The following is a 14,600-nucleotide window of genomic DNA, read 5'->3' as shown; positions in this document are numbered from 1 at the left end:
TTGTGACAGGCAATGAGTTTAAAGATCTGAAAATGGTGACCTTGCCTTATTACAAGCCACAGCCATTGGCAAAGTGTTCCTTTACTCTCTAACCCCTACTTCTCTAGTCTTCATGTCCCCTGGGTAACAGGCATTTATAAAATGTGCTATGAACCATGCTTGCTAAGGATTCAAGTACGTAGCAGAGTTTATAGCACATTTCATCTTCATGGAAGACTTAGGGGTCCTGGGGGCTCTTCCAAGAGAGATTAAGTCTATCAGACATCACAAACTACTTTCTAAGAGTTCAGCATAGAGATGAAGTCAAAAGGCAGGAAGAGATTTTTTTTTCTGAGTTCTTTAACTGTTCTTGAGACTCACTCTGGAAAATGACTCCTGTTCTACCATTTCATGTTAATATTTACATGTGGAAAGGTAGCCATCCCCAGGTCCTTAGCTCACCACTTGATAATGAGGAGCCATGACTTCTCAATAAGAAGGCAGTCTGAGATGGACACAGGAGTAGTTAAATAAGGATAGATTTGACCATAAGAAGAAATTGAGTAGATATCAAGTCAAGGTGTGAGTGATGTGAGATAGACCTAATATGGATAAGACAGAACTGAACTGGGTTCAGAAGAACAAACTACTTTTCATTTATTCATGACTTTCAAGTACTAAAAGAGTTTGAATTTCTTTCCAGCTCCCACCCCTACTCTGGCTGTGGTGAGGATGGTCAAGAAGATGAGAAGCACTCCACAGAATAGGTCTTAACAAGTATCATTAATTTCTTGGTACAGTAAAACAAGTGAATGTATCTGTGTAGGTATGTAGTGTGAATTTTCTCTGTAATAATGAATGTAAAGATTTGTGAATGAGAAGAGATCTTCAAATAAGGAATAAGGACTTGAAGTTTGCATGAAAGATTTCTTATATTAAAATTTTTCACATATTCTGTGTCATACCCCTAACTTTATATTGATCTGAAGCTTAGTACCATACCATGAACCTTGAAGCTTGGGATATAGCATGAGGGGAAGTAGTTTAAGAAGTTTTAGTCTGGGTATTTTTTCATGTGAGCTTAGGGAGAACCAGGAGAGGCACACTGAATGAATACCCTTTGACAAATAATTGCAACAAAGATCAATATATGTGCATAGGAGAATTCTAAATAGAGTAATATAAGAGATTTGAGAAGGAAGATATTGTTTATATAGGGAGGGTAAAAGAACAGGTTAGTCATGAAATCTTCATTTAAATAAGATAATAGACAAATAGGTTATTTCAATTATGTAAAATGTAAAAGTTATAAAATCTTCATTTAAATAAGAAAATAAACAAATAGGCTATTTAAATTATGTAAAATGTAAAAAATGTTTGCATGGACAATAGCAATGCAGGAAGAAGAAAAGAGCTGGATTAGAAACAAATATCAGGGTTAACAATTAGAAATTCAAGAAAAATTTTGATACACAAATATCAGAATAGGGACTGGACCTGCAATTTCCTTGGTATAGAAATCTGGGTGAATACACTACTAATATAGGTTTGTACCTTCTCCCCAACTTAAAGAGGGAAGAACCAGCAGAGGCACATTTTTAATAACCTTTGATAATCATTTGACTAGTGGCCTGGGATACTGCCACATGATGACCAAATTATATACTATACTTCTTTCTTGATAGTTAAATGATTGATAGTGCAGTATTCTGTAGGTTTCAGGAAGCAAGTAAATAAACCCCAATTGTCAAACACAATAGATAATGTTTGTAGCAAATTATTAAGATATTCTTTTATACACATGTGATGCTGAAAAAAGTTGGAGAGACTGAAATTATGCTGACTAGGTTCACTGAAAAATTATATTATATTATCTCAACTGGGTCCTCACTGTGTCGAGGATATAATTTTGCATCTCCTAATTTACTTACTATTCCACTTCCCACAGCTCTTCCAAATCTTTTCAACCCTCCTCAAACCACCTATAATTAACCCTCCCCCACTCTCTCAGCTGAGAATGTTTCCTCATATTCCACTGAACAAATTAAAGTCATTTTCTGAGAAATCACTCTTGTCCCCTCCTCTTTCTCAATTCACATCTCTCAGTTACCTTCTTTCATTGTCTCTTCTTTCACTCATATCCTAAGCATGACAAAATCCTTTACATGCATGAGTGATTCCATTCCATCCCATTTTCTCCAACAGATAGCCCCTCTTTCACCCTATTTATTCTCTTATCTTCAGTCCCTCCTTGTCTACTATCTGCTTCAATATTAACTAAAACATGCTCATGTCTACCCCATCTTCAAAATCTTCATCTGTCCATCCCCAATATCTATTGCTCCATATCTCTAGTGGAGCAGGCCTTCTAAATTGGATGTTTCATATATTTCTTCTAAATCTCTTTTTAAAATATATATCCTAGTTTCTGCCTTCATCATTCAACCAAAACTACTCTTTTCAAAATAATGAATAATCTCTTAATTGCCAAATCTAATGGCCTGCTCTGAGTTGTATCCTTCTTTGACACTGTCAATCATTCTTTTGTCCTTAATATTGTCTTTGATAGTTTTCATTTCTCCTCCTATCTACCTGAAGCTTCCTACTCAGTCTCCTTCATTGGATCTTCCTCCAGCTTCCCCCTGCTAACCACGGGTGTCCCACAGAGTTCTGGAATTTCCTAGAATTTCCCATCCTCCTCTATGCCATTTAATTTGATGATTTCATCAACTGCCATAAATTTGATTCTTATCTTTATACTGATTCCTAAAACTACTTGTTCAGCTCTAACTTTTCTGCTGACCTCCAGTCCCTCATCTCCAACTGCCTAATAAACATCTCAAACTGGATGTTTCAACATGTCCAAAACAAAACTCTTCTATTTTCCCACAAACTCTTTCTTTCTTTCTAATTTTCCATTACTATGGAGGTACCTCCATCCTCCCGAGCTCATAACTTTGTTGTCATCCCTGACCTCCACATTCTTTCATTTCCATATTCAATCTGTTGCCAAAGCCTGTTGATTTTACCTTTGCAATGTCTCTTGAATATGCTCCCCCCCTTCCTCTTTTTCTGGAATCAAGCTGGGGCAGGACCTCTTTACCTCACACCTAGACTGTTGTCATAGACTGCTAGTTGGTCTGCCTGTCCCCACTCTAGTCTAACCTCCATTCAACTGCCAAGGTAATCTTACTAAAGTACAGTCTAATCCCAAAGTCCCCACTCAATAAACTAAAGTGAATATTTCCTCCAGGATCAAAATACAAAATCCTCTAGCATTCTAAGTCCTTCATCACTTGTTCCTTACCCACCTCACCCTTTCAGTCTTCCTTACATCTTACACATCTCCATACACACTTTTTGATCCACTGACAATGACCACCTGGCTACTCCTCATATAGCACTCTCCATCTCGGGACAATGAACAATTTTCACTGGCTATCCCTCATACCTAGAATTTTTTCTCTCTTCATCTCTGCCTCCTGGTTCCCTGACTTAAGTCCCAGATAAAAATACCATCTCCTATGGGAAGCTTATCTTGATCACACTTAATTCTCAATGCCTCCCCTCTATTTATTATCTCTAATTTATCCTATTATTTATTAGTACTTATTTATACAAATTTATATTCATGTTTATTTATACATGGTGGTTTTCCTTATTTTCTCCCAGATTAGATTTTTCTTTTCTTTGTATTACCAATAACAAATGCAGTGCCCATAGTAGCCAATTAATAAATTTTTGTTGACTGACTGATGTTCTTCCTTTTGTCAACAAACAGAAAAATAAAAAAAAAAAATAGAAAGTGGCATCTGTCAGTACCAGTTTTGTTTAATGTTTTTCTTAACTTTTTATGGGGAGGTATAATAGGGGTTATTTATTGGTAACATATTGATATGTCAAAATAAAATATTTTTTAATTTTCTTTATCTAAGATTGGTGCATAGGGATAGGTAGGAGGGAAGAAGATAAAAGATTTCATGAGGGATTTGACACCTTTAAAGAAAAGGAGGATTTCAACATATATATAAAGACCATCCCAGGCTCCAAAAAAAAAATGGCATCAGAAAATGACGGAATGAAAGCAGGGAACAATGAGCCATCCACTAAAGATTCCAATATGGAATGTGACAAGGCTTGAGAAGTAATTTGCAGACAGATTATGGAGGGCTTTAATTATCACGCTGTCTCCTTTTTGTTCTCTCTCTTCTCTTCTTCCTCACCTATCCCTATCTATCTCCAATGTTAGAGAAATAGATGATTCTGTACCAAGTAGGAGCTCAGGGTTGACTGACTGATAGCTGGGAGCTAGGTCAATGACCCAGCATGTCTCAGTGATGCAACAACTCAACAGTCACATCCCTTTCATACACCAGCTGAGATATCACTGATGTCACTACTACAGTACTATTCATCCAGTTATCACAATGCCCTTAGGTGGGCCCTTTCTGCTGTGTACCCAGAAGATACATTATTTACACAAGTTTCAATGTCCTGCAGCCTCCCTGCTATGACCAGAGAGCTTAGGAAAGGGGATCCATAATTTTTTGGTATCGTGAACCTCTTTAGCAGACTGATGTTGTTGGGTTTGGGGTGTTTTTTAATAATTGAGGGAAACACTAAATTTCACTTAAAAATAAATAAAAATAAACATGCAATTTTACCATCCTAGTTCCAGCACCCCTGAAAACTTTCCTCAAGCCCTTTGGGAGTCTGTGAGTCTCAAGTTAAGACCCATTCATGAAGTATCTTCATTCATTTGTTTGCTGAACTCTCATAATCTTACTAGATAGAGAACATGGAAGATAGAGAACAAAGAGACACAGGCCCTACTGTCAGGGTATGTACAGTAAAAAGGGATGGAAAAATATATGCAAATAATTATCATGAAGGTTAAAATGTAAAAAGTACCACATGAAAGATAAAATATCCTACAGGAGTTCAAAGAAGCAAGAAATCATTTTCATCTGGGGTAATTAGAGAAACCTTATTAGAGTAGATGGCATTTGAGCTGAGATTTGAAGGATGGATTTTCTCATCTGCAAAATGAATGATGCTTGTACACAGGACAAGAGTGGACTAAATAAATCAAAAATCACTATATAAATGAGAGTTATTAGAAAAATTAATGTGAATTACTTGAGTGGATACTCTCTACTGCTGCCTAGAAATCTGCCCAGAGTTCTCACATTCTCAAAAATGTTTACTTGACTCTTTTATCCCATCAAGCTATTTTCCTTCACCTCTCTCCTCTCTTTGACAACCTTACTACTAGGGGAAAAAAGCTCTCTACATCTTCCCTGCTATCCTCATCCCCTTGAACTCTAACATCCAACAAAATCATGCAACTGAAACTTCTTCATTAATGATATCTTTGATGCTAAATCCAATGACCTTTTCATAGTCCTCATGCCTTTTGGCATCACTGACAACCTTCTTCTTTTCTGGATTCTCATAAACTGTTCCAGCATTGTTCTCCTGCTTGTTGTCTAGCCTCCACTCCACAGTCTTCTTTGCTGAGCCATTATCCATGTTCTAATCTAGTCATCTAGTCTATCAATTCCATTTACACTACAACCACACTAATCAAACTTCTGAGCACTTCTAGCCTTAACTTTTGTAAGAGCCTCTTAATTTGTCTGTCTGCATTCAGTCTTATTTCTTCCCCATTTCACCCTTCTTTCAACTGCCAAACTGAAATTTCAATAATTTTTCTCTATTTTGTTAAATTCTTTTGCAAAACTCTAATCTCCAAACATGTTCCTTCTCCTTCCCCTACCCAGAATTTCAATTTTTGAAACAACTAATCAAATAAGGGGAAAGTGGTTAAATAAAACATATGCCTAACTCTAAGATCTTTGAGGAAAAGGGTATGGACATTTTAGTCACCTTCTTAGCATAATTTCAAACTGCTCTCCAGAATAGCTGAACCTATTCACAGCTCCACAAACAGATCTTTCCACAGACCATTCTACATTGACTTTCATTCCCTTCTTTTTTCATCTTTGTCAGTTGTTTAGGTATGAATTAAAACACTAGGGTTGTTTTGATTTTTATTACTCTTATTCTTAGTGATTTGAAAAAAAAATATTTCATATTGTCAATAGTTTTCAGTTCTTTTGAAAATGGCTTATTCCCTTGAAGAATCTTGAAAATTGGATAGCAAGTCAAGTCTAGAATTCAAATTGGAGTGCAGCTTTAAACTATTAGCTTCCTCAAATCAAAAATAATTTTTCATTTAGTCTTGGTGTCCCTAGTACCTAACAAGGCACAGGTATTTGAGGATTTGAATAGATTAGGTTGATGTGATAGAGGAAAGGGGGAGAATGGTCATCAAACTATCTTCCCAGGTCCTAGAATTTATCATTCAATGTATCTTATAGTTTTTGATGAAAAGGACTTAGAGGATTAGAGAAGAAGCAAGCCAATCTTTGATCTCTGAATTTTTTTTTAATTTTTAATATTTTTTTCCTAGGCAATGGGGGTTAAGTGACTTGCCCAACATCACACAGCTAGGTAATTAAGTGTCCGAGGCCAGATTTAAACTCAGGTCCTCCTGATTCTAGGGTTGATGCTCTATTTGCTGTGCCAACTAGTTGCCCAATTTCTGAAAATTTAATGGTTTACTAATGAGTGGGAAAGGTCAGGGAAATCATCTCTACCATGAAGTTGGAGACAAGTCTCTACAAGGTCAATCCAAAAGAAAAATTTCTAATGATGTTTCCTCCCAACCATGGGGGGAAAAATGAGAACAAATATCAAGAGTACCTATTCCTAATCCCTAACTGCTATCTAAAGTATTTCAAGTTTGGAGTGAAATATTAATCATTTTCCCACTGATTTTGACCAATGTAAGGAGAAGAAACAACAAACTGTCAGTTGTTGCCACACTGAAAAGAGAAAGTGTGACTATCCAGGCTCTTTTTGGAATGATCTCAAAAAGTAAGTATTCCTTTATTATACTGCTTATCTTGATAAGCCCAAAAAAGGTTCATACAAATGACCAAAAGAAGATTGGTTCAGAAAAAAAAATAACAAAAAAAAATCAATGGATTTTTGTGAAAGGAGTTTACAGTAAATGCTGAAAAGAATCTTCTGGCTATGCATACATAATAAAAACAGTAATCTAGTAGGAGCAAGATACCTGTGTTAAGAGTATTTTCCAAGACCTTTTCCCCTTTCTACTCATTTAAATGAGAAAGAAAGAGTTTTGAAATTGAAGGACCCTGGACTTCAAAGCCCTCCACAGTTTGCTGGAAAAGAAACTTCTACTAAGTATAGTTTAGTTTATAGAAATGAATCGGGGGTGGGGGGGCACAGTGGATGGATCACTGGCCCTGAAATCAAATCCTGCCTCAGACACTTAATAATTACCCATCTTGGGTAAGTGGTGTGACCTTGGGCAAGTTACTTAACCCTATTACCTTGCAAAAACAAAAAAGAAAGAAAGAAAGAAAGAGAGAGAGAGAGAGAGAGAGAGAGAGAGAGAGAGAGAGAGAGAGAGAGAAAGAAAGAAATTAAGCAAGGAGCTACAAAGATTTGTTAGAAATAAACAAGAGAATCATTTCTTATAGAAACTTAAATTGCAGTAATCAGGAAATACTGATCAAAATCTAGATTTAAGCCTGAGGGTTCTACCCAGCTATATAATCCAAGATCTGGGATAAGGTCTTGACTTTTGGAAAATGGATCTTTTCTCGCCGGTGCTCTTTATACCTAATGGGGGAAAAAATCCTGGAAAGATTGTTTTGGTTTGCTTTGGTTTATTCTATTTTTTCGTTCTTAGTAAGTTTGGGGTTTGGTTTTTTTTGGTGGGGAGAAGGTGGGGGCGGGGGTTCAGAGGAGGAATAAGTTCTTTTTCCCTCTAAGGCAAACGGCTGATTATTTTAGGGGTTTTAAAAAACCATGGGCTTTAAACTAAAGGATCATGGTAGAAACCATTCTTCCAATGATGGAGTAGAACCTCAGCTCAGGACTAATTGAAGGTAGAAGCTGAAAGTAAAAGTAAGTTTCACAAATTCTCGACCAGTGGAGCCATCTCTGGCACTGACCACAGGGCCAGTAGAAGAAACACATCAATTATGAGGTCAACAAAGAACAGAGCCCCATATATCTGGACTATATGACAAAACAACTGAGAGTAAGCCCAATAGAAACAACATGATGCTATCAACAAAAAATATCTGAAGCCCTCTAGTTCAGAGGAGTGAATTACCACTTCACAAATCTGTTCCAACCCCACATATGTGCATATCCTATACTTGTCTAATCTTTCCACTATTGATGTGAGAATTTGAGGGAGAATGTGCCCCTGAATTAATGAAGATAATTTATTGTTACCTTTCTATTTCTTCAAATTCTTTTGCATCAAATGAATTATATCCTCTGGATAACTAGAAAAGGTGAAAATGTTGCTGGGTTTCATGAGCTTTGATTTCAAGTGATGGCAGATGTCCTGGGAAACTGGGAATAACCATGAGGGGGTGAGTTGGGGCTCACATGTGAGTTGAGAGTACACGTTAAATTTTCACTGAAAACAGTTAAATATCAAAAATCTGCAAATACTATGTCTTGGGGCTTAATTTATTATTTATATGATTGCCTAGACTTAAGAAACTGAAGGAGAAAACATTAATAATGCAGATTAAATTTAAAAGTATATCATATGTATATTTTTTCTCCTGGAGAACTGGTTGTTAAGCATCATCCTCTGGTTAGTTACCATATATATATACAATGGTTTATATATTCATATTACAAACTCCAAGGTAGTATGAGAAAAGTTTCCCCCTTATCATAATGATTGCAAATGCTTTACTTTACTTTCCATACAACAGATTCCTGATCAGAGTTGGGACATGGAAATTATTTATCCTATTTCTCTAGAGTAACCTTGGAAAATGTTCAAAATAAGAACCAAAGTGAAACTTTCTATTACATTTCATTACCTGGTCACTCAGCCATGTTAGCCTTCAAAATCTCAAGAACTCTTTGACCTCCAACTTAGTAACTAATTCTCTTAATGCAAACTGTCTTGTTCAAACAGAGACTCTAAGTCAAGGACTTGATTTTCAATTTGAAGCAAAACACTAAGCCAAAAGCCTACACTTTGAGAAAGGCATGAAAACTCCATTCCAATCAATGAAAGCTTCTTTTCCATCTCTGGGGACTGATTCACCCTTTGATGATTTAAGATTATATATATATATATATATATATATATATATATATGTATATATATACATACATATATATATATACACATACATATATATATATACACACACATATATATATATATATCTTATCAATGAACTACTGAATGTTAAATATATATACAATAAGGGGAAATGACTATTAAATTCCTGGGAACAGCACTTCTATATGACAAATTGCCCCAGCCAAATTTCAATCCATTTATTGTTGTCACTGAGACAGTTAACATGTAAAACAAATTACATAAGTTCTCTATTACACAAGAAGTCCTGGGAAGGGCAATAAGTTGGAGAGGGTGAGTGGAAAGTAAAGGTGGGAAATGAGTTATCAGCAAAAGCACAGAATGTGCAGAAGCACATTTTTTAAATAGAATGTTCAATTGTGTCCCCATTTTTCTGTCCCCATTTGGGTTTTCTTAGCAAAGGTACTGGAGTGGTTTGCTATTTCCTTGGCCAATTCTTGAGAAAACTGAGGCATTTTGGGTTGTGACTTGCTCAGGATCACACAACTAGGAAGTGTCTATCCATTTTTCAAGTAGGCCAAAGAGATATTTGAGAAGAGTTTAAAGAATTCACGCAGTTTCACACATATTCACACATATATTCACACATAGCTTACCCATTTTCAGTCAGCCAATATTTCCATTAGCTTTTTTACATCTTGTATTTACCTTTTCAGATAGCCAAAATAAATAATGATAGGTTAGGGAGGCTTCATTTAACAAAAAGAATTAAAAGAGATATTTTTGCATTCATTCAAGCAAATGCATGCTCTTCTGATTGAAAAGCACTTTTAAAATGCTGTCTCAAGGAATTTCAGTGCTGAATTCAAGGAATCTGTGATTATGTCCATCAAGACTTGAACTTCAAAACAAAAAATGTCCTTCTGTGGTTCTCAGTAAGAAGATCCTTTAAAGCTCAAACCTGTTTTCATAATAATACTGAAGCATTATTTACCTATTAAAAATGTTCCTCTTTTTTCCAATTACCTATTCATGTGAAGTTTATTTTTCCCCCAAATCCCAGTATTTCAACCAAAATAATATCTTATAACATGTTGAATGTAGAAGTAGATACTGAAAATTCAATTGTCTTCTATAAAAACTGCCATTAAAAATTATATGTATATATACACATATATTGTGTGTTTTTAAAAAAAAAGTCATTCAGCTTACTTTTTTCTTTTGGAAAAATATTGTTATTTTTCATTAAAGTATATTAATGTTTAATAGGTTTATTATTTTTGTAAATGAATTAATATATATTTTACATGCATCATTTAATTTCTAATATGATAACTATAATAGAAACAAAAAACCCTTGGAATATTCAGTATTTTTTTTTTTAAGAGTTCAAAGAATTGGGGGCAGCTAGATGGCACAATGGATAGCCCTGTAGTTCAAATCCGACCTCAGACACTTAATAATTACCTAGCTGTGTGGCCTTGGGCAAGCCACTTAACTCCATTTGCCTTGCAAAAACCTAAAAAAAAAAAAAAGTTCAAAGAAGTCCTGAGAGCAAGAAGTTGGGGATGCATTGTTTTAAGACAGCTTGCAGCTTATCCCTGCTTTTGTTTTTTCAACCCTTGAGCTTTTTCGCCAATAACCTTCATAAGGAAGTTATCCTGGAGGCTTCTTCCATTCCTCTTATCATTTCACAGGCGGTAATGTACCCTCTATAGATGACCAGCATGTCATCTTTCATTTTTGCTACATGGTTGGCCTATCTCCTCTCCTAAATGATTTTTCTCTCACACTGTATAGGACCACTACTTGTCTTTCCTTTGAACTTTGCATCATCTACAATTCTAATTATTTAGAGATTGTGGTCCAGATCCTAAGACACTGGAAGAATATTGGTGTTAAAAAGATCAGGGTTTAATTCAGAAAAACTAGGCATAATTGAGGAAGCTTGGCAGTTTCCCAGATGCAAACTAGCTCCTATTCAATCCTAGTTCTAAGGCATTGTCCATCTTAAGTGGCTGTCCTTAGATATCTACTGATGTCCCAGTTGAATGGGTTCCCCATTTGAATGTATATGATAGTCTGGGGGAAAAAATTCTTCATTCACTTGTTTTTCCTTTCATATTGTAAGACCAAATTCTTTTTAATTGATATGTAATCTCTTTTAAGAGACTCTTCATTCTCCTGGGGTTTGATATCATCCAGTGTTATCTTCACATGAAAGCAGCTGGAGAACCTTAGGATCAACTGGGAGTCCTTTTTTCAATATGGAGTTTGTGCTGTGTATGTATTCTTCATGACAATGCTAAAGGTTCACCAGAATCTATAAAACTAGAGAAATAAACCAAAAATATCTGGCATAGGGTTTTCTTTGATCCCTCTTTCAAGAAAAGTATTTTTTTTCTTTTTTAAGGGTGTTTTCACTTTTTTTAGACTATTAGGTCAACATTCTATGCCTAATTTAAAAGGAACTGGACCTGTGATTTCATTGATATGGGAAACCCTAAATAATAAAATCCTTTCCACTAATTCAAGACTAAACTCTATATTAACCACTTCTGCTGAAAAAAAAAATACTAGTCTAGCAGTCAAAGGATCTGGATTCAAATTCTGACTTGGCCACATATCTTTGGAATTTTTGACCAAGTCACTTTAAGTCTCTGTGCTATAGTCATGCCTAAATGAGAGACATAGACTTTATACAGTTTATTGGACATTATTAAAATGAATAACTTTTGATTGATAATTATTAGTAATAGCATATTGATAATGTTAGCATTTTTGTGGTCTTAATGGAGGCATTTAACAGAAAAGGTGTAACCAGAGGGATATGAGTGATAGGGAGGCCCCTACAAATCCCTCCTCCTTGCCAATCACTCCTCATTCCTTTTTCTCCTTTGATGCCTACCTCCAGACAGAATGCTAGGAAGCAGTCTCCCTTCTACAACTGCATCCATTAGACCACATCCATTAGACATCCTTAGCTCTCTGATAAGTTTATTGCATTAGTAAATCTTCAACCTCTTATGACCTCTCACATCAAGGGTCACCCTAATATCCTTTCTAGCTTAAAAACTGTAGTGCCTACAAAATCCAGAATTAAACAATATAGGATCTAAACAAATGTAGAGAAAAATGAAATATAATCAAATAAAGATAACTATAGATTTTAACATTCCCTAAGGATGCACTGTGCATAAAGTTAAATTGGCAATTTCATCGTTAAACTATTGTTAAATGCTTAGTGGTTCCCCACTGAAAGGGGGGAAAGGAAGGAGAAAAAAGCTTCCATAAATATAATTATTAGATTGGCTTAGTAGCACAGCATATAATTATATAGAAGAAAATTACCTAGGCCAGGAAGCAGAAAGTGATAATGACCAGCTTACCTTTTTCTGGTTACCCAGCAAAATTGAAATCCCCAGCTGCTAAACCAGGTTCTTTTCAGAATGTATTGTTTGTGCCAGAAAAAAATATAATCCTGGAGACCATATGAAGTCAGTGCATATTGGCAGTATACTTATCTTCTCAAAGTGCAGGCTGACTGCAGTACATTTTAGATTTACTCAGTCTCTCCTTCATTAAGAAAAACAACACAAATGCAGCTTTAAGAAGTTCTTTGAAAATCTTTTATCTCCAAGCACACCTAATGTCTGGAAAATAGGCAGAAAAGGAGATTAAAGATTAAAGAGATTAAAGGCTTTGTCCTTTAAAGTTAAAAAAATTAATAAGAATATTCCTATTTTATAAAATCCCATAATGTTTAACAGTTAAAAACAACATACTATTCAATTTAAATAAAAATTTCACTTGAAAGACAGCTAAAGATTTAAGCATATAGTGTTCAGATACTATTTCTAAATATCTAATTTTACCAGCCAAGTGTGAAAATTTTAAGTCACTTAATTCCTCTTGGTCTCAATTTCATATTTGTAAAATGGTATACCACAGTTAAGGCCATCCTCTTCAAAACTGTATCACAGTATCCTATCACCTTTATAGAACATATGTAAAGCATTTTCTTGTGACCTCAATGATTTTCCATTTTCTAGCAAAGGAAGGACAAACAATTCAGCTAGTTTTATCAGCTGAATTGGCTGAAAGCTAGTTTATCATCTCTATGGTGTTGTTTATTTTATTTCAAAGGTACTAAGATTTATTTATTGAGTATTTCTGTTGACCTTCTTCTTTTGCCCCTCTATGCATAACTTTAATTATCATCTCTACAAAGAAGCCTTCACATCTATATATGAAGATCCTCCTCTGACTTCTATACCTTTGCTTCCAACCACCTGCTGGAAAAAGCTATATAAACAGCAATTCAAACATTACATCCAGAACCAAACTAATGATATTGTCCTTTAAATTTATATCCTCTTCTAACTTTTCCTATTTTCCTTGGCTGGATGGTTCTTGTCTTCTTGTGACATTTAGATGAATGACAGTGTGCCCAGCTGTGGCTGAGCAGACCAAAATGAACACAGAATATTCTATTACAGGCTAGGCACAAATAGTCCATGTGAACACCTGGGGTGAGTACTCTAAACTTACCTATGTCAGGTTTCCTTTGAGTTGTTTCAGTTCTGCCTTCCTCATAGAGTGCAGCTCCCTCCCTGATGAGGGCACACCATGCTGAGCAGTCCTATGCCAGTGATTTCCATGCTGTTCAATCAATTCTAAAGTTCTTCAATGAGACCTTCAGAGTGACTTGGTATCACTCCTTCTGACCCCCTTATAAGCACTTACTCCATATGAGTTTTCCATAAAATAGCCTTTTTGGCAAGCACCCATCATAGTTTCACTCTCTGTAGTGATATTGGAATGCTGGGCAGTTTAGCTCCAGAAAGGACCTCAGTGGTTGGTATCTTCTCCAGCAGGTGATCTTCAGAATCTTCCTAAGACAATTTAAAATGGAAGTAATTCAGTTTCCTGACATGGCACAGGTAGACTGTCCAAGTTTCACAGGTATATAATGAGGTCAGCACAATGACTCTGTAGACCTCTTCTCCCCCACACTCTCTTTCAGAACCTCCCAAATACTGAGCTAGTTCTGGCAATGTGTGTGTCAACCTCATGGTCAATGTGTACCTCCCTGGAAAGGACCCTGACAAAGTAACTGAACTTTGTCCACAGTACTCCTATTTTTTTTAGGTTTTTGCAAGGCAATGGGGTTAAGTAGCCTGCCCAAGGCCACACAATTAGGTAATTATTAAGTGTCTGAGACCGGATTTGAACTCAGGTACTCCTGACTCCAGGGCTGGTGCTCTATTCACTGCACCACCTAGCCACCCCAACTCCTATTTTTCTTAAGAACAACAACAGCCTCTTAGTCACCAAGGCCTGAAACCTCAATGTCATTTTTTTTTATTTTTCTCCCTCCTTTACCCTCTCCCCACACAAATGCCAATGCTTGCAGATTCTACCTTCATAGACTCCCCTTTAT

At 35.8% G+C, this 14,600-nt stretch overlaps 1 long non-coding RNA gene across 4 annotated transcripts in view; it reads right to left on the bottom strand.

Annotated features, from left to right (window-relative positions):
• The window catches only part of LOC141497772 (uncharacterized), a 93,071-nt gene extending 78,833 nt beyond the window's left edge, over window positions 1–14,238 (bottom strand). For all 4 annotated transcript variants that reach the window (XR_012471447.1, XR_012471444.1, XR_012471445.1 and 1 more), the window contains exons 1-2: window positions 13,709–14,238; window positions 12,547–12,810 (exon numbers count right to left, since the gene is read on the bottom strand). This is a non-coding gene — a long non-coding RNA (uncharacterized LOC141497772). The remainder of the gene's footprint in view (window positions 1–12,546; window positions 12,811–13,708) is intronic.
• Between the last annotated feature and the right edge of the window lie 362 nt (window positions 14,239–14,600).

Source organism: Macrotis lagotis, chromosome X, assembly GCF_037893015.1.
Source record: "Macrotis lagotis isolate mMagLag1 chromosome X, bilby.v1.9.chrom.fasta, whole genome shotgun sequence".
NCBI lineage: Eukaryota > Metazoa > Chordata > Mammalia > Peramelemorphia > Peramelidae > Macrotis > Macrotis lagotis.
This window is presented reverse-complemented; position numbering and strand designations above follow the sequence as displayed.